The 21,696-nt window shown below is 33.5% G+C and overlaps 1 protein-coding gene across 11 annotated transcripts in view; it reads right to left on the bottom strand.

Moving 5' to 3' along the window:
- Positions 1-21,696, bottom strand: part of Prosap (prosap) — a 165,910-nt gene that overhangs the window by 100,323 nt on the left and 43,891 nt on the right. For 5 of the 11 annotated variants that reach the window (XM_053770169.1, XM_053770170.1, XM_053743536.1 and 2 more), the window contains exon 1: positions 10,601-10,866. The exons of 1 other annotated variant lie outside the window; for it this stretch is intronic. The gene's annotated coding sequence lies outside the window, so the exon portion shown is untranslated. Of the gene's footprint in view, positions 1-10,600; positions 10,867-21,696 lie in introns of those variants that run through there. 5 more of the 11 variants (XM_053770164.1, XM_053770167.1, XM_053770168.1 and 2 more) reach the window with 1 other exon arrangement.

The raw sequence follows: 21,696 nt of genomic DNA, 5'->3' as shown, positions 1-21,696 counted from the left end.
ACTCTTATCGTTCTTTACTTTCGTTCACATTTTAATAATGTCAAAGATTTTCTTTTCGTATAAATCAATAACTTGATAACAGCTTAGACTTGTCCGTCACTAAAATTCTCTGTGTCTTTTAGGTACCAAATTGAAAAAGAAATTGAATATTACATTACTGCCACATCAAAGTATTATGTGGATATAATTTATTCAACAAGTAGCTTACGATGGCATTAATAAAATACCTATATACTTTATGATTATTTTTCTTTGAACACTACTGTGACCTCGCACATCATGTGAAGAATACATAGCTGTATAATACGATTTAATCACTGACTAGACACACTGATGTCATAGAGGTGATAAGAATATTTTATAATAGACTATAAATATAAAATGTTATTTCGGAAAACATAGATTTCATATATGATATTAAATATTCAACATGACTCCAAGTGATTGCACAATAGGCGAGAAATTTTGTTATAAACTAGCGACCTGGCTGAACAACTAGTTTTATACATACATAAATGATCCCGTACGAAGCCGTGTACGGGATCATTTATATATGTATAAAACTTTAGGAATAAACTGTCTGAACATCCGTGCTTCAAAATCAGATGACTGGTTTAAAAGAAGAAAGCTAGACAGGCAGACGCGGAGGGAGAGTTTCTTCAAATCTATGCAGTGATAATGATTTTAAAATGTGGATACACGTGTACATTTTTAGCGAGTTTAAAAATATAATTAATCGTGAATATTTTCTATTTTAAAATTATATTCCATTTCGATAAACTTTAGAAATAAGATTTTTGGTTCTTGTAATAATTACGCGTTTTGACTACAGAAAAATATAATTGTGTAAACATGGATAAGAGAATGTAGTAACAGCTAATGTAACAGACCAACATTTCCCACCCGCTCCAATATGCCGTGGGTGGACCTGAGCCAATGCACGTTAAATAGGAAGCGGACTTTAACAGACTTAATTAGCAAACAAATAGACCACCAATTTACAATAACTGACAACATTTCACACCAAATCTACCTTTATTTCAAACCGATAGAGTATAAAATGCTATATGATACACAAACTTTTTTAGACAGCAACGTTTTTACGTGTTACAGATATGGAAAACGCAAAGGAAGTGCGTTGTTAACGTATGTTACATTGAAATTAGAATGATTATTATTAACAAAAGTAACATTTTATAGTCAACATTAATCGAAAGCAATCAATCGATCTACAAGATCAAAATATATAGATCCAATTAAATGTAATGAAGGCCAATTTTGATTTGAATTTTTATAAGCATAATGAGATAATTAAACTGGTTATTGTAATCTTCTGACAGCTAAATATAAGTGATGTTATGTTATCTTACATGTGGGATTCATGAAATTACTAGGCATAAATATAAAACTTATTTGAAGAAGAATAACACGACGAAAATATCAAAAATATTTGAAAATAAGATATTATTGTACTATTAATTATATTCTTCAACGTGATTTCTCAACAATAGTTTGGCACAAAAAGTCGATTAAAGTAACGATTTATCCGATTGTATCTTAAACTGATAACTTAATAGACTATAGAGTGAAATGAACTCATCTCAAGTAGACAAAGGCCATTTATAACTCTTAAACAATAGTAGATTGTTCCATTTTAACTTTGCGTATATTTTTAGTATTAAATTCATATACAGATCCTTGTGCGATTTGTTAAGTTCAAAGTTTAAAAAATAATCACTTAATGACTCTGTTTTGCTATAGCGGTGTTATCGAACAGAACCCAGGAAAAGAAAACGTCAAATTTTCAATTTCTTTCAGACATTTATATATATATATTATATATTGGGACAAATCACACAGATTGAGCTAGCCCCAAAGTAAGTTCGAGACTTGTGTTATAGGATACTAACTCAACGATACGATTTTATAACAAATACATATATAGATAAACATCCAAGACCGGGATCAATCAGAAAAAGATCATTTTCCATCTTGACCCGACCGGGGATCGAACCCGGGACCTCTTGGTTCAGTGGCAAGAACTTTACCACTGCGCCACCGAGGTCGTCACATTTATATAAATGTTCCCACAATTATAAAAACTTTGCCGTTTGACTTTTTATAGTCCTGGGTGTGTCACAAAAAAATTGGGCAATTATAAAACTAAAATAAGTTACGTAGCGTAGGTGTGTTGTCCAGCGAAGCAAACTGACCTTTTCGGTCTCAATGTCATCCGGCACATTAGCTGCGCGCGCGCTGTTTCGTGGATCTGCGTGTGTTTGTCTATGACTTAGAGTAATTGTCTCTGTTTCACGGATAATTAATTAATCTAACTGGGAATTACCACTCGAACTAGAAAAGGTAAAAATACATTGTTTTAAAAATTGCTACAATAAAAAATATTTGCGCCTAGAATCATAATAGGACTTTACTTCTACCTACATTTTACAACTATAAGTATTTACTAATCTTACTTTACTGGCCTGTTTCAAACTTTTGCTACATAAAAACACAAAATACTTGAGCCATAATAATTATAGAACTGAGCGTTAAATTATTTTTAGCTCTGATGAAATAGATAAGCACAAACAATAATCTTCAATCAGACGATAAAAAAATCAGTTGTCATCGAACCCGGAATCAAACCCGCGAAACACCGGCAAATACTTGTTCCAATACTTCAAAATCTACGGGAGATAAAATCTTTTAATTTCTGGCTTTGGATCAAACAAAAGTTGAGACTGCGAGCATTATTTCATTGTATTACCTAAAATATTTAAAATAATTTTTGTCCACTTCACGATGCATAAATTTTATTTTGTTACAATTCGCGATAGCAGAATCAGAAGTATTATTACCAAAGTTAGATTTTCGTCTAGTAACTTTCTCAGTTTAAAACTTATAGTTATCCCTAAAAATAATTTATTATTTTCTATCTTTTAGCTATAGGAGTTTTTGTTGATAGGATGAAGGAACCCACAATTTTTAAACTACAGCAGTCTTATTTCATTGATATCATCATCATCTCTTGTCGATGGAATTCCTTCCATTGCTCTCTCTCCATAGCAAGGTAGCTATACATTGTGGCGTCTTAATTTTTTATCTGGTACGAATTTGAGTCTCGATATTACAGCGGACAATGGCCCTATTCTAGAATGCCCTTCTATGTCTTAATAAGTTTTTTCTTGCACACCAATTCATTGGACGTATACCGGTTTCCACAAGGTTGATCGGCCACGTTTGGCGGCAATAGAAAAAAGTAGACAAAAACTAATGCTTGATTTGGAAAAATACGAGTTGCGGTTAGTTATGAGATATACTCGTAAATGGCTGTCAGTTGTGATGTGTGGGTAGATGTAGCATTTTCACCTGCATAAGACCTTTGCGTAGATATAATTGGGCAATTACTTAACTGTTCATATGGTCGATATCTATAGAAAAGAAGAAGACAATATAATCTGATCTATAAAAATATCTAATATGTTCCAAAACACGGGAATCATATTTTTATCAGATGACCATTTCAATTTAATTCTTTATAGGTGTTCCAAAAAATCTGTCCGAACATTGACGCAGCTAATTTGGCATTTTCTATTCGCAAATAACAAAAATCCTCTACTACCTTTTTTGACTTTTTGCACCGATAGAGATTCGCGGTTACTAAGTTGATAGTAATTTATTAAAGTAAACATTATTGCCTCGTGTACTTTGTAAGTGCGCCGAGTAACTGCATAATGGGATGATTACCAACTGGGTAAGTGGAGTACTCAGTCACATGTAGGCCGCATGTGATCACAACAATGCGCTAGTCCCACGAGACCTCTCGGTTACGAAATAAGGGTAAGTATGTATTGAATACCGGTAAGGAAACTGAATGTTTTTCTCCGAATAGAGAGAAAAAAAAACGAATTAACGTCAATTGGTAACAGTTGAGAGCGATAAGTTTTTTCTTTTCAGCCAGCAACTTAAGACATTAGCGATAAGGCTTGAACGCACATGTAGACAATGATAAGGCTCGGAATAAAACGTGTGCCACGCGAAACGTGAACATGATTGAAAACTGGCTATAAGTAATATCGATTTGAAACGGCCATTCAGTGTTCGCTCACCTACGATAACGTATAGTGGGTCAACACAATACTTTCTACACAGTAGGTACCTACGCAGTTACTCGAGAGGCCTTACTTTGAAAACGTAAGCTCAATCGTGCGCAGTTATATCAGCTTAAGATGTCAAGTTACATTGGCTCTTAATCTTAATCAGTAAAGCTTATTTTAGCTTGGCATCATAAGCTGACGTAGCTACGTCGGATAGACGGAATTACTGATGACATGAAATAGGAACATTTTAATATGATAAGTACAAATATTTATTTCCATTACCTTATAGCATAGAATGAGTGGGACAGGATTCAATGACGAAGAAATGTTTCTTTACCAGAGGTCGACCGTGTTACATAGGTTGTCTGCATGTTTAATGGCAGGTAATGGATATATCACAATTACCTATTGTAGTCACCACAAACAGCAGTGTTTTCAATTTTATGTTCCGGTTTGAAGAGTGAGAGAAGAAGTTTTAATTACATGACTAGGCCACTAAGTCGTCAAGCATTGGTGTTGCTAATGTGGGCCGCTTCCACAAATTTTAGAAGTAATTCCTATTTTACAAGCTTTTATTTACTTTCACCTGTCCCGATACCAAACCCTGTTTGGCTGTCTGTCTGTAGTCAAATCTTGCAAGTTAGATTTCTTCTACTTCCAGTTGTCCCACTGTGTTGAAATATTCCAATTATAATGAGAATAATTGGTTGTGTTTAGTGTTAGTCATTGAGATTTGGAAAGAGAATTAAGAGTCCTTTGTCCAGTGAACTCCATTCTTAATGTACAAGAATGAAGTTTACTAATATGTAATAAGAAAGTGTGTTTTTGTTTGTCCTTTTTCACATCAAAATGGGAGTATTAGATCGAAGTGATTTTTGGTTTGGTAATAGTCAGAGAGCTGGACAGTGACATAGTAAATGACCCGAGGTCAAACATAAGCTAATAAATACATAAATACATATATAGGGACAAATCACACAGATTGAGTTAGCCCCAAAGCAAGTTCGAAACTTGTGTTATGGGATACTAACTCAACGATGCTATATTCTATAACATATACATATATAGATAAACATTCAAGTCCCAGTGGAATCTGAATAATATCTTTTCCATATTGACCTGACCGGGGATCGAACTCGGGACCTCTATGTAGCAGTCCAGCGTGATGACCATTAGGCCAGGGAGGGAGGATATTTTAGATCCTATCTCGCACGTTCTGGAGCCACCAGCCTTTTCGTTACATTGTGAAATTGATACGCTATAAAAGGAAATACGTTTGACAATGTCAGAAATTGCGGCCGGCAACAGTATAATAGGATCATTGTTATATTATCTTTGCGATATTGAATTGTGCCATGAAATTGCTGGTACAATCACAATATTTCTGTCAAGTTTGTTCCACGCTGCGATACGCAGGTGGTGTTATTGTTGAGAATTGAAGTGGATTTACATCAAAAGTATTATAGTAATATTCAACATAGAATAATATCGCATTAGAATTTTTATATAACTTTTCCTATGAAATAATTTGGTTAATTTTTCATGATTCGCTTTTTGTGCGATTGAATTTATTTATCCAAAATGAAATCACTGGTTTAAGAAACTTATTATTTACTTGTGTTAAAACTTCATATCTATGCAAAATTTTCTGTTACATTACGGTATATTATTTATTGTTTCGAAAGGAAAGAAATACACTAAAATCTATAAGGTGCAATCCGTCCTATTAGCAACATGACCTTAAAATGTTCTTGCTTTCATTTTACTATAGCACCAACTAATTAAAAGAACCGACTATTACTGAACACGAGATCAGCTATCCGTAGCTCAAGTTACCTTACTTCCATCCCTCCATCGACTCTCATACGCGGACCGACAGGTATGTAATCGATATTATTGGAGACAACGCCAGTACCGGTAACCAGATCCATCGGCTAATGAGTAGCGCCGTTACTAACATCGGTCAATAGCTATCGATGATTTAGATTTATCGATATTGCAACTTTTATTCCAGTAAGATTTTAATTAATATTAATTATGGCACGATTTTATTATTTTAGTGTTGGTTGCATCAGTAAATTTTAACTTGCGCAGTACAGCGATGACGGCGGCGGCGGGCAGGTTAAAGTTAATGTCAAAGTTGTCTGGTGTTTTATTTTATTTCATTATAGGTGAAATCTGTCCAAACCAAAAATTACGTACGTACTTCCTGTACGGTTGTTTTTGTAAAGTAACATGGAATTGCACTTGACAATAAGTTTCAAGTGTTTATTAGACTTGTCGATAACTTTGAGAACTAGTCAATAGATTTTGATCATAACGAATAACATTATAAGAACTCATATAATTCTATTTATCATTTTAATACTGCACTATTTTATTTCATACTTATTTTAAAGTTATTAATTAATATAATTGTTATTTATTTCATTTTATTACAAAACAAAAAAAGGCGGACATAAAGTCAGAGACTTTTTAATAATTTTCGTATTCCTAAACCATTTATAACAAAAGTTGCAACAAAATGGCATAAATTACACACAACAATACATGACAGAATATTAATCCTTAATTATTAAATAAATGTATATATATTCAAGACAAATAGAGAGCATAGATAAAAAAGTATATCGTTATAAGTAACTTGCCATTGATTGACATCCCTAGGAATGAGCAAGCTCTCATGTTTCCCTCCACGTGAAACCATCCACTGAGACCAACATGTGCTAATGTCCCGTTTCTATCTATGGTCCAACGGCCAGTGGATTTAGTATTGGGTCAAATATTTGTGTTCGACTTAAGTAGGTGTTTACAACAATAAAAATGATGAATGAATGAAATGAACGATGATTTTACTTAAAATGTTACTTAACTTTACGTATATAAAGTTATGTTTTATGTCGGTTAGGTTTATTTATTTATTTCGTTTTACGTATACATATAATAATCAGAATGCCTAGTAAAATACATGCTTTATGCACATCCTGTCAGGGTATTGCGATAATATGGGTTTAGGTTTCCTATCAATATACTTATCCACACAAATAAATTCAATTGTAATGTCAGTCTGTAATATCAAAATTACTGATTTTTAAATTGTATAGTGTTATTTTTATTTTCAATTACTTAAACAATGTTTTTATTGTACCCTAACCCGTAGCTGTGTTTCAAGCGAAACATTTGGGTGTCAATTGCAAACGCTTCCGACAGAGCGTGCGCGCGGCGCGACTCACACGGAAGGCAATTGATGTGTAATGGGGTGTCCTTTATTGTTTTTATTACATGAATTAAAGTACACGCATTTGATACTATGGCTGTGAAATGAGAGTTAAAATAAGCTATAACGGATATATGAAGATCAACATTTTATAATTCTATCAATGCAAATGAAAAAATCCTCAACATCGAATGACTTTTTTGCTTATTCAATAAATCAGTAACACAGATTGAAATGTTCGATATCAGTATTATTTATAACACAATTATCATAATTTATTCTACAGTTTATAAAATTCACGATCAGTCTACATCCCTATTGCAAACGGTTCCGCTGAAGCGTATTCGTGCAACTCACTCAATTAGGTCTCTGGGCTTTGAATGTAGCTCAAAATTAAGCTGGTAACACCGTTGTTTTGAGGATCCGTGCTAAACGAGCTAATTGGCTAGTGAATTTAGGGCTGACCGCTGCAATCGGAATTCTTAATAAGGGAACAGTTTTCACTTTCACCTGACTTTGGTTTTTAGCATATTTGTTATTGAGAAGAATCCTTTTCTTTAGGAGAATCCATATGTGAATAAATCTTCTAACCCTTATAATTCACATAAACCAAATTGCAAGTCTTTTCAACTGTCTTGTGGCAATTTCAGAAATATTTGTTTCACCAGTTATTACAATTATAAGTTCTAACTACAATATATGCTCCATCAATCATCCTATTACGTTACTAACGATTGTCATTCCGGTATACAATCATTACTAATTTTTAAAAGGACTTAACTTGACGTAATCCCGAATTGGGTTACGTGCGCGAACTTATTACAATTCATATTATTTCTCAACCACTATTAATAACATCAGGTATATATTACGTATTGTGTAATTTAAAACAACATTCAAAAATTGCTTCACAGTAACGAGAGGTCTGGTAGACATGACACCCGCAGCAGATACTCTCACGGAGGGTCATGGGGTCAGTAAAAATAATAAGGTGATAACAGTAATCATTGCAATCGTTTCTACATTTCATTATCTACACAAGGTAATTGTGAAGAGCTTTATTTTTGCCATTGATTGATAGTTAAGTGTTCACTTGTATGTATGTATACTGGATTTAAATGTAAAGGATTGAGCAGAAGTTGGAAGAGTCAGGTGCTTCTAAAAATAAATTGAATTTTAAAGGCTTAAATTTTCTGTTCTGATATGAACTTAATTTCATTTATGTTAAAACATTGGTTAAAATAGTCAGTCAATATCTATTCCATTACTTTGCTGATGGAATTGGCACTGTTGAATATCAATTACTCCGTATTTTAACTACTGGTTTCAGTTTCAATTTATTATTGAATCTTGCTCAAATTTATTTTGCATTTATTTTTAGGTACTTGTAAAGTAGTAATGGTATTTATTATACAGTCTGTTAAAGAAACCAAAATGTCATGGTTTCCGGTATACGGGAGATAAGCGATAATATGAATGGAGCTGCGATTAACGTTTTTGGGCAACGGTCGTGGCCAGATTAAAATCAGAGTGGAAGTAATTCTTAGTTGCATTGCATGGTTTGTGACTATTTCCTTGGAATACCTCCGTCGTGTCGTGGTTAATCCATATTTATAAAGGCTCCGGTTTCGAAATAGACTTTTCCTGACAGCTGTATTTTTTTGGATGAGTTTATGTGTTGTTTAATTTTTATCTTTAAGTCTTTAAAAAGGTATCACCATCGACGGACATAAATTTATCATCTATTTCTCTATATTTTGTGTCTCCAAAATTAGAAACTTATTTTAAAGCTATTGTTATTTTGGTATTATATGCGTATCCTTTTATTATATTTACTCCATTTATAGTATCATTTCATTTTGAAATTACCTAAGGAATTAAAAAATATCATGAATATATTTTCTGCTGTTTAAATAATCTTGAGATATTATTTTCACTATCTACTTAATTTTATGTTTTGAGCTTTACCATGTTCACATCGTGTACTTAATTAAGTTTCAAATGGCGCAGGTAAAATCTACCTGCCTGGACTGAATGGGCCTGATGCGCCTTTCTGATTTTTAGTTTTTTTTTTTTTGCTAATAACCAACTCGTAAAAATATCATGCATGACGACGCTTCTACTGGTATTTTTAAGTCAAGTATGTGACCCACTTGACTTAATTTATCGTTATTTTACAACTTTTTTATCGTTTCGATTAATCTCTGCTAAGTGAATGAACTTGACATTAAGATTATTTAAGGAGTTAACCAAAAAACTCGTAAAAGTTTGTCGAAAAAGTTGCCTAGTTAAAATTCTGTAAACGTAGTTAATGCCTTTGGTACTACTAAATTGGTTGTAGGTACTCAGTTAACTTTGTAATCTGGATAAGAAACCACTACATTTAACGGTAATAATAAACTTTGAACATAACTAAGCAGTTAACTAAGTATTATCAGCTCTTAAAAACTATACATAATAAGTTAGGTCACTTGAACTCACTAATTTGATAAGTAAATACATATCTAGAAGTTTAGATAGTTACGTATTAGGTTTGTTGTAAATAGCGTCTTGATATTTAGTTTATGTCCGGCTACATTATTTAGACTAGTAAGATAAAATAGTATTATTATTTTTTCTTACAACCAACCAAATCAACTGAAAGGGAACAACATAGTATAAAAATATGTTATTTTGATACCGTCTAATTAGGGTTTGTACGAATGAATGACTAAATGGTTACGTAGGTACTTTGAAATAGAAACAACATGCATTGTCTTTTTAAATAAAGAACTAGATTCAATTAAAATATTTTAAATTGAAACCTAATTTTATGAAAAAAAGTGATAAATGAGACGCGCTTTGTTGTTCTCTGACTTCACATTTGTTTGTGAACGTACCCTCAGTACTTATACATTATATAGGACGAGATTTAAATCAGATATATCTTGACACTTCATTGATATTTAATTGTGGAATAATTTATTTATCGCAATCAATTATATCATTAATTGTTATCAACATACCGCTGGGTATTGCGTGACACGTTTATATTCTAACACGTGCCAAAGGCACATGAAACCATGACAGGTGGCCAGCCAATTAAAGGTAATTACTGCCGAATATTCGTCCTACCCCCATAGAGAACGTAATCGATCGAAAATAGTATCGTTCATTCATTCAAAAGGCAACATAAGTAATTCATATTATTTTATATTCAACAAAAGCCTAGATGTAATTTATTAAGTATGGTAAAATATTGTGTTTTAAGTAAGCTATATTATAGGTGATTAGTACAACTCACCACACGAGATGTCGATAGAAGAAAAATCCAAGTTTTTATCGCACAGTAAAAAAAACTCGTTTCACACACAGACACATACGATGGTAAATTACAACAAATACAATAAATCCGCTAAGCAGTTCACACAAAACACAACGCTAGAGCGTTTTTTAATCACACCAAATTTAATTATCGTCCGGGCGATTATTTACGCGGGAGTTTTCGTGAAAGCCGAGCGCAAACGTCCGCCATAGCTCGCTTATCATCGACTACTGCTGAACGAATGAACCGGATCGAAAGAACGGGACGCGGTGAACGAATGAAGCGGGCGAATTCCTAGAAACACAAATACACAACGCGAGTTTGCCGGCAATTATACGATACAACGTGTGCTTTATGAATGAAGAAAATCGAAAATCATAGAATGGTAGTAATTAACCTTTTATACTATAGCAGGAAAACTTGTAGTAAACTTTTGTTTCAATAGCAAGTAACCTACTTTCGTGCGTTGGTAATGTTTGTAGAAATGATAAACGCTAGCTCGAGAAAGGTAAATAGAGGAATAGAAAGCTCCGCTTCTTGGGCTTGAGGTGCAAAGTTGAGAATGACCAAATTGAATTGCCGTTGAATGACCAAGGCTTTTTAGTTAATTATTTAAGAGATCATGCACCCTCATTTAAATGTAGATGATTTAATGAAAACTTATGTATTAATGAAAATATATGTATTAGAATAAATTTTAGGTTTTTTATTTTTCTTTAAGTTTATTGAACATTAAATAAGGACCATTTCAGACATATTTTTATCTTAGGTAGATGAAATTTTTTTATTTTGATGACTATTCGATGGCCCTGATATTATTTGAAACACCAGTGAAAAAATAACTAAGAAAATGACAATTTTTTCAAAGATGACGAAAAGTAAAATCACATATTTTTGTACTCGTACAAACACTCCATACTAAATGATACACTAACGTGACGTCACGATTGAGTAATACCTTAGCGAAAAAAGCTATGTTTGTTCGACAGCTAAGTACCTTAATTATTATTTCTGGTGAGACAGCTTAATAAAAATTGTTTCAACATTTTAGTTTTTTACGATGGTCGAGTTTATTTTTATATTTTTTTTTAAATGGACGTTCCAACCAAAATCTTCGTACTTATAATAGTACTACCTAGCTATTGTCCGCGGCTTCGCCCGCTTCTTTTAGTATGTCTACTCATAAATTATTATTATCAATATCTAGGGTTCTAAGCGACATACCTATCCCGATGAAACCAATAGCAGATTTTAAGTTAGATCATCCGCTATATATCAGTGAAAACCGCATCAAATTCCATTCAGTAGTTTTTAAGTGTTGCACTAATAAACATAGCCCACTTATAGTTTTATTATATGTACAGAAGATTATTTATATATTTATTAGTTATATAAATAATAATGATTTACCATATCTAATCTAGCGATTATTCCTGCGGTATGCAAATAAAACGATTAAATTCCGCACGGTGTTTTAATCCGTTATTAGAGTTATCACCATCTTAAATTTATCGCCTATTTGTACATAAATATATAATAAATAATTTCATAACGTACCTACGTATGTAACGAGCTTGTGCTCGCGATTTCCTACACACGTAAAATTCCATTATTTCCAAATTAAAATCGAAATTATAACTTATTGTTCTGAGTGCGAAAATTCCGATTCAGTACCACATTTCCGTATTGCACGAAGTAAATTATTTATTTTTAGCTAGTTTTGAAAATAATTATGAGTTTTAACAATTCTGGAATCAAGGGGATACCGAACTCACGCCCCTTCCATCCGGGACAGTGTTCTTAAAAATTATGCAGTCATACTTTTTATAATCATAATACCAAACAAAACAATGATATGAGAGCATGATGACTAAATCCAAAGTCACCAGGAAAAATTATTACAAGCACATCATCACTCACTACGCTCACCTGTGTCACTACCTACATTTATCATATCGCGTGTTGTCCGTACTTCATGTACTTTATACTGTGGTATCCAGTTATCTATTATGATGTGTGAATCGAGAATGTAATGGATTACCACCTGGCCATCCATTGTATGTACACCTACATCACTAATGTTCATTGTTCATTAAATTTAATAGACGATAAGTGAACTACAAAAACTGATCGCGTAAAGCTACGTACTTTACGCATGAACTTGCAGTGAGTAGAAAACACTGAAAAAATAATTTTAATTCTCGTGTATTTTTTTTCTGTGTAGATGACAATGCAAATATAAAATATTCAATCAGTGTGCTTCTGGCATTTGACATTTAATTAAGCACTAAATATATTTACCATTAAGTACTTTGTTTCTGATTCTATTGATTGAAATTACGATGGTGGAATTCACGCCCACAACTATAATTAAAGCCACAAACCTAATAGTAGTAGAAATGCCATTGAGATTATTTAAGTTATATAGCCTCAACAAAAAAAATTAAAAAAATCACATAATCTGTGCACATTTTTTTATTCTCGGATAGTGGCCTTTTGTAGGATTGGTGACAAAAATCAGCAATGACGAGATTGAGCTTCAAGTCGAGCGTCACAGTGCAGTGATATCATTCTGGCAGCGACATGACTTGGTCTGCAGTACTGTTACTCAGTTATCTAGACTGTGGATAGTTTGACTGGTCATAGATCAGTCACAGTATTATGATTAGAAAGTTATTTATGGTGTTTTAGTAAAAATGCTGACATTTAATTTTCCTTTATTGGCGTATCGTTGCCATTCTAACAATATATTTGCACATCTATATATATAAAACTCTTGCGATACTGACTGACAGACAACGCACAGCCGAAACTACTAAGCGTAGAAAGCTGAAATTTGGTGTGTAGGTTCTTAGCATAGTGTAGGGGAGCACTAAGATGGGATACGACTCACATACGAAGTTGTGGGTAAAAGCCAGTATTATATAAAATCGTATTCAAGCCCTGTAATTTTGTTGTTACTGCAAAATGCGTTATTACAAAAAGTAATTAGGTAAGATATAAAACAACCGACTGTTCAACAACGAAAAAAAAATTTTTGAAACTTGCACCACTTTTGCTTTGATGGTTTTTGGTACTCCTAATATAAGTATCTGTTTCTGTAGTTATTTCTCTAGTCTATGCCACTGCAGTCCCGTTAGATCCGATCTCGGAACCGCAATACTAGATCGGAGACTATCGAATACCGCATCGCAAGGTCGGCCAATAGGTAATGACAATATTGCCCGGTCTACCTTATTATGTGGTCAATGTTTTATTTTTTCTTAATTCCGTAATGGCTTCATTTTCTCCATGGCCAGTTAACGTCTGAATATGTAATCTTATATTTATCAGTATCGTTTTATTTGTGGTAGTCCGAATAATAATATCGTCTTTTTATAGCTGTTTGTTGAGGCGGCCAGTATTGTTTAATTAAGTTAGTGCGAGGCATCGCCCATGTAAATAAAGACATGGAGAAAATTGATACTTAGTTGAAGGCAGCCCAAGATACGATGGTCCGACGAACTGTCGGTTTTTGATAAGGGAAGTAATAGAAGTGGTCGAAAACAGAAAGGGCTTGGACCTGAGAGCAAAATAAAAGTTTAAATAATAATCTGTCAACGTTAATCCTCTAGCGGTTGTTCTCGCCTTAAATTCTAAATACTAGTGTAGACCTAAATACAGTACTTAGTATCTATAGTTATCTAATATTGGGTGGTGTAGTGATATCTCATTAAAAACAATGAATTCTCACGATCGTGGTAGTGCTCGAAATCAGATAATTTATTCAAATCTATTCAAGTATAGTAAATGTAGCAGTTCTCACAAAAATGTCCAAAACTACAGAAGTTATGTTTCGACAAGAATATTTTTTAAACAACATAGTTGTTGTAACTTCAATTAAACTTAAAAAATACTTGTTTTGTGGTTTCTGGGCCGTTCTAATCGGCTTTCAATTTTCTATTTCCATTGTATTTATAAAATATCCAGATCACAAAGACCATAATGTAAAAAAATCAAGTATGATATTTAAGAACTAATTCCAAATCTGACATAAATACTTAATAAAACGAAGAGCCAATTCTGCAAATATTTCAATTTGTACACATAGCGTGTTCCCGACTGGTTTTTGTGTCGAGTTCTTGTTAGAAAACAATCCTCGGTTAGTTTATTATTCCATTGAAAACCAACTGCAATCGCTAGATAACTCAATTAAGAGTAACTGCTTCGCTGTACGCAATTAATTCCTAGTTTCGATATTAATATTACTCCAAATCTTTGATTAACTACTGACATTACCTATTAGTCAAAACAAAACCTGCAAAATCTTTGCCGACTCCCTTTCTTGCGTATTAGAACATTAATCAATCTTAGAAAGAAATAAAATAATGATTATACATTAAGATTGGGTTGCATTAGTCAATTTTGACGTTAACTTAGACCTGTGTACGATGTGTTAGACATTTTTATGCAGGTTAAAGTTAACGTCAAGGTTGACTGGTGCAATTCACCTATCTAAAATCGAACTCGAAGCATTTTGGTAAACATTGAGGGTAAAAATACCATTTACAATCGTGGTAAGTATACGCCGGACTGCTACACTGGAGGTCCCGGGTTCGATCCCCGGTCAGGATAACATGGAAAAGATATTTTTCAGATTCACCTGGGACTTGAATGTTTATCTATATATGTGTACATTATAGAATAGTATCGTTGAGTTGGGATCCCATAACACAAGTTTCAAACTTACTTTGGGGCTAACTCAATCTGTGTAAGCAATAAGTATTTAATATTGGCAGCGATGATTTTAAAATTCCAGCTTGCCCCTTAATAAAACTGAATCGACGACAGATATCGATTAACGATAGTTGACCATAGAGACACTCGATAATCGCAAATCTGACTCAAAACGTCTCCAATCGTCCAAGATATGACTTTTGAGGACAGGAGCTCTCGATTTGAGGACTATTGATGAGTTTGGATTTGAATCCGTTCATCATCAATAACTTTAGAACATATGACATTAATACTTTAATCTACGTACAACGCAAAGTTGTCATTTTATCTAATAGGCGGCGACACGCAGGTTAAAGTTAACGTCAAAGTTAACTAGTTAAACTGAGGCTTAGCTACGATATTTCGAGTTATATTAATAGTTTCACTTTTAATAACTACATAAAATCTACTTTTAACATATACATGGAACATGAACAAAATGCAGCCCGCATTTATAACAACATTTACTATGTTTAAATTCATCCACAAACATAGTCTGGTGATAAAATTTACGATTCCGTGGATTATATAAAACTACAGGTACCATTTCCATCAAACCACACCTTACAACATGCCGGTGGGAAATAAATAAATGTTATGAATCGTAAAGTTATCGTAAATTACAAGACGGCTGGGCTTTTTCAATTATTCCTATTAGTTCAATCACGATTAGGTACCTAGTAGGTGGGATTTAATGCAAACAAAAGTAACAGGAAGAGGAAATACACAGACGCAGTCAGATTAATAGATATTATACAAAACAATACTAAGAGTGGATTGCCCCAATCAACTTTGACGTTCAGTCAAACGACGGTTAAATTTTTAACGTCAAGGTAGACCAGTGCAATCCACTCTTTTACGTAAAGGATACGGAAATCAAAGAATACAATCCTGCTAATCCAATTCACTAATATTAAAATGCGAAAGTATGGATATACACGCTAAACTGATTGTAATGAATTTTCGTACTCGGGTAGAATATGTCCTGGATAGTGTACTTTTTCCTAGTATATCCACAGGAGAGGAGACTCAGCTAGTATACAAAATTAAACAAATAGGAGTTACTAAATTTGGAATATTTATTCAATTTGGAATATTTATTTGTGGATATGACTACCGCTCCGGATGGTACTTGGTTCAAAGGCTATCAATTGCTATCCAACGAGGAAACGCAGCTAGCGTTATGGGTACTTTTGAACCGGGTACAATTCGGGGTGGCATTTTTGATTGACTTTGTAATTGTTTATAAAAAAAAATATATTATTCAACTATATGAGATACTTCTAATACTGCAATTAGGAATTCAATCGACTTATAAAACTATTAGCACGCTATATTAGTTAGTAGGTACTTCTGTGGTCATTCCTCTATGGTGCTAAAAGAATCGGATGAAAGTTTCTCTGGTTTAAGGCACATTTCTACATCTCCCAGTAGCCTACAAATTGCCGAGTATGACAATACGACTGTTATAACACTGTATTATCGTCAGAACTTCCTTATTGCGAGGGCTTACAGTCTAATTTCGTGGATGCAATGGGAAGCTTGAATGCTATCGACGACAGGAAGAAAGCGGGTAGTTGGATAGCTTTATTAAGTCGACTGTTGGTAATTCCGGCAAGTACCCACAAATGTGGTAAGTGTAGATTTTAATGCTCTTATGGGTCTTTGTGGCACACTGTTGTCTGTTTTAGTATCCAAAATAGAATATTAAGATACATATTGGACAGCATTTAAACAGATATGTTTTTATATAAACGTGGTTCCTCTATGCGCGGTCCCCGGGCTAAGAGGGGTCACAGCCAAAAATGCAACCCTGAATAAGGAGTACGAAAGAGATAACTAGTGAAAAAATCTTTAGTTACGGCAATGGCAAATGTGACTATGTGTATCACCATTTGAAAATGGCGCGCAGATAAGTTTATGGTGAATAAACTTTAAACAGCTTTGAAGAAACGTTATATAACTTCATCCAGAATACACAGACGTATCGTAAAACACATAATTCTATTAAAGCAAAATAAAAAATCAATTTTTCGACACAACAACCACGACCTGCCAGATGATGCCACGTTCGTATAAGGCCCGTGTTACACAGCTTTGCAAAACAAACTTCCACACTCATTTATCCGCTTCACAAAGAATATAAAATATTACATAACACCTAAGTACCCCGTAATTCGTCCTTCCGTTAGCTTCACTCATAACGTACTCGCATAGGTAAATTACCAGTAAACATCAAAGCTGAAGCCTGAAGCTTTAAGATATTTTAGCCTCTGATAAAATCACTTTCGGCTTTTGATGTCACCCCGATGAGACTTGAGCGTAGTTATTAGAGTTGTTTACGTTTCATCCAGCTGTGAAACACGTATGTAACCATATTATGTAACATTTTATTTGGAGGATAATGTCAATGAATCTAAAATACCTAACACTTCTCTAAATGTGGCTTTTAACTCTTTTATAAACTATACCAGCGTCCCGCTGCGCCGGCTTCGCTCGGATAAACATAATAAAAACAGCCTGTTATCCCTGACGGTTTCGTTCCCTCTGTACCAAAGTTCATCAAAATCAGCCCAATTTTTTTTTACTTTATTCATTATTTATTTATTTATTGAGTAATAGACAGGCAGCTTCAGCAGCTGATATGTCTATATCAAGCAGCGTTGAAAGTTTTTATTCACATCACTGATATCAAATCAGATTTTATATAACAGAGACACATTGTTCACTTCTATCCACTTATCAAGTCTATTTTTAAAGGAGTTTATTGATGATTTTAAAAACAAAAGTAGAAATCTTTTCTCTTTATAATATTTAGTATACATTACTACAATAGGTGATCAAGATTTTCCTATGCCACGTGATCAATATTGTCTCGGACAATCTAGCACATGGAACGTGCAAACCCTTTTATTTTTTATTATTAATTGCATTTTTTGCACAAAAATGCTACAAGAATTTAGCTATCAGTCAACAATTGGATCATATATTATTAGTAAAAAAAAGTGTTATTTCTTACTTAACTCCCAAACATCTAAATACCGTGTTATTTGAATTAAAATTTGAATAAAACACATCTGATTTGTAACAAAAGACATCACAAATGCCGGAAGAGAACTATTACGCATTTTATATATACTATTAAATACCATGATACTCTTATCATAGAAAAATAGATTAAAATATACAATATATAGTAGGTAGCACTAATAATGTTGCGTATTTATCTTTTATGGAGGGATTACTTCATCAAAGATAAAACTAATGTTTTCCTGTTTTGTGTAACGACGCGCAGTAGTCGCCACATTATGTGTTTTAAATTCGTTTCAGAAGAAAGAAAAAAATAATTATTTGGTACATGCATATATAACTAACACTTGACGACCTCGGTGACGCAGTGGTAAAGTGCTCCCTGAACCGAAAGGTCCCGGGTTGCGTAAATACATAGTAGGATGCAACACAGACACCCATAGTCTGTGCTGCATTATCTTGCGAATGATTTAAAGCAGTTATATACTGTTCAAACCCAGCTGCAACACAGCGGTCTGTAGTGCAGCCGCATTGGTTTCTATAATTCAAAGGAAAAAAAGAAAAGGCGGATTCAACACAGACATACAATAGTCTGTACTACATTATCTTGCAAATGGCTTAATGCAGTTATAGTCAAAAATCCATCTGATGATATCTCTTTGAAACTGCCGCTGTCATTCCTTGTTGGAAGTATCAAATGTTTTCTGAGTTTCTGTATCACAACGCAGACTTCCGTACGCAGACGAAATGTGAATGCGATGGCTGTGATTGAAGTTAAAATTAATGACAACATTTTAGCTTGTTTTCAAAAGAGCATCATTTTTCATAGTATTTCTATTAATTTTCTTAACTTTGAAGTGTATTGTAGCACGGCACATTAAGTTTTTTGAACTCTGTTCATCCTTATTTCTTGGTGAATGTTGACAACCATACAGTTTAGGAAATTCTAAACGTTTCGCGCTGGGACGACTTATCACTATCCAATTCGTTGAAGAGTAGGTATTTTGAAAAATTTCGGAGAATCGTCTTACACTCTTCTAGGCGCGTATCGAGTGCTGGCAATTTACTCAATGTAAATTTGACGGTAAACTGTCTGTTCAAAATGTAATTATGTGTATTCCACACATGGCTTATTCAAAAAACTCAGTAATTTATCTTTATCAATCATTTTCACCCTTTATGGCAATAGTTTTAACCGATAATTCATGGACGCACAAACTAATATTATTAATGAAATTATTAGCTTCAAAGCCGCTGGATTTGTGCAACGTTCCGAACGCGATCATGGTACAGACACTAGCTAGTAGGTAATGAGCTGCTCTGTATAGCAGCCGTTTTTGTAAAAACAATGAACAATATCTTCCGAAACCGATCACAGCGCAGACAGTTTCCAAATGTCTGTGATATAGTCGTGTTTGTAATTATTTACATATACGGACCCGACTGCGCTACAGAACAGCATGTGTCTGTGTTGCATCCTCGTTTGTATTTACGCTCCCGAGTTCGAACCCCGGTCGGGTCATGATGGAAAATTATATTTTTCCTATTGGCCCGGGTCTTTGATGTTTATCTATATATGTATTTGTTATAAAATATAGTATCGTTGAGTTAGTATCCCATAACAGAAGTCTCGAACTTACTTTGGGGCTAGCTCAATCTGTGTGATTTGTCATAATATATTTATTTATTTATAACACTTTACAATGTTTAAGAAAAATACAGGTCGCACCAAAATGGATTAGTGAACCAGGACGCTGATCTGTTGCAAGTACCAAAGTATAAAAAAGTAAAAACATAAAAACGAAATACAAAAAAGAAGTGTTTAAGTTTTATCAAATCTTGGTTTAAAATATCGTTACATTTAACTTTGGTAATCATGATATAAATTTATAGGAAGATATAAGCGTTTAATGTTGATTTGATTTTTATTGATGGTACAATATTGATGTGTTTATATGTAACCGAGCGATCGAAAATCTAGTAGTGACATAATAATACAAGTTCAATGTACTTCACGATTTTATTAACAGGTACCTACCTACAACCTATAACTATAACCTAATTTATAATTCTCCCGCGTGATCTTAGGTTATAGAATGAGCTCTCTATATTAATTTTCCCCAGAGTCTACAACATGGAGTTCTTTGAAAATGGCGTGCAAAGATTTATACAGGGCCGGCAATGCGCGTGTGACATCCCTGGTGTTGCAGGCGTCCATAGGCTGCGGTGACCACTTACCATCAGGTGGGCCGCATGCCTGTTTGCTTGCTCAGTAGTATAAAAAAATATTGATTAATTTATACGTTTATTTTGTAAAACTTTAATTTGTTATGCATGTCCGGAAAAATTTAAACTTATTTTAAAAAGTTGGTGATTACACTAATAGAAACTTACGTAATAAAGATAAATTGTCTGTCCCCGGGCATCGGTTGGCCAAAGTTTGAACGTCTTTTGTTGGGAACTGTATCCGTTTTTATAACAAATTGCCTAAATGGATTCTTGATTTGCCGGACAAAAAATTTAGAAATTATATAAAAGAAGTACTTTGTAAAAAGGCATATTACAAGTCTGACGATTATGTGAACGACAATAATGTTTGGCCCAAGCATGGTGCAGTAGCCTCATAACATATGTAATTGATTTATGACATTATTACGTACGTTTTGTACATTTTATATATATATATATAAATATTTTGTGTGACAATTTTCAATAATTTTATTGGAAATGCAACTTTTATTTTATTTATTCATTCAAATTTTGACATTTTTAATAATGATGTAAATTCGTCCTAATTTTTTAATATATGTATAAGACCTATATTTGTTAATTGACGTCCTTGGAGAAAAGGCTGCGGTGAAGTTTGTTGCGCCGCTTCTTCTTCACCTGCGCTTTGGAAGCCAGCAGTAGACTTAGTTTAAGTAATTTTTTTGACGTCAATAAGTGATGTATATCATCCTAAATTGAATAAAGAATTTTGAATTTGAATTTGTTCATATTTTGTTAATTTCAATACAGAATAAAACTGTTCTTTATCAAATTGCTCTAATTTACCTTAGCTGCCGCGCACGGAATGTTGATATCAGTATATCAACATTCCTCTGATAAGTTAAGTCTATTTTTATGATTCCGTCACCACTGTCAGCCAGCGGCAACATGGCCATCATCACACGTAGGAATCTGCACTTGAAATGTATGTAATTTTTCCCAAGGCTATAATTTCAATGTCAATGTTTTTCTGGGTTAAATTATTCGCACCTGCATTTACAACACGAGGATTTTTAAACCAA

The sequence above is a fragment of the Plodia interpunctella genome, chromosome 4, assembly GCF_027563975.2.
Source record: "Plodia interpunctella isolate USDA-ARS_2022_Savannah chromosome 4, ilPloInte3.2, whole genome shotgun sequence".
In the NCBI taxonomy this organism is placed as follows: Eukaryota; Metazoa; Arthropoda; class Insecta; order Lepidoptera; family Pyralidae; genus Plodia; species Plodia interpunctella.
The sequence above is the reverse complement of the archived record's forward strand: the minus strand, read 5'-3'. Positions and strand labels throughout refer to the sequence as shown.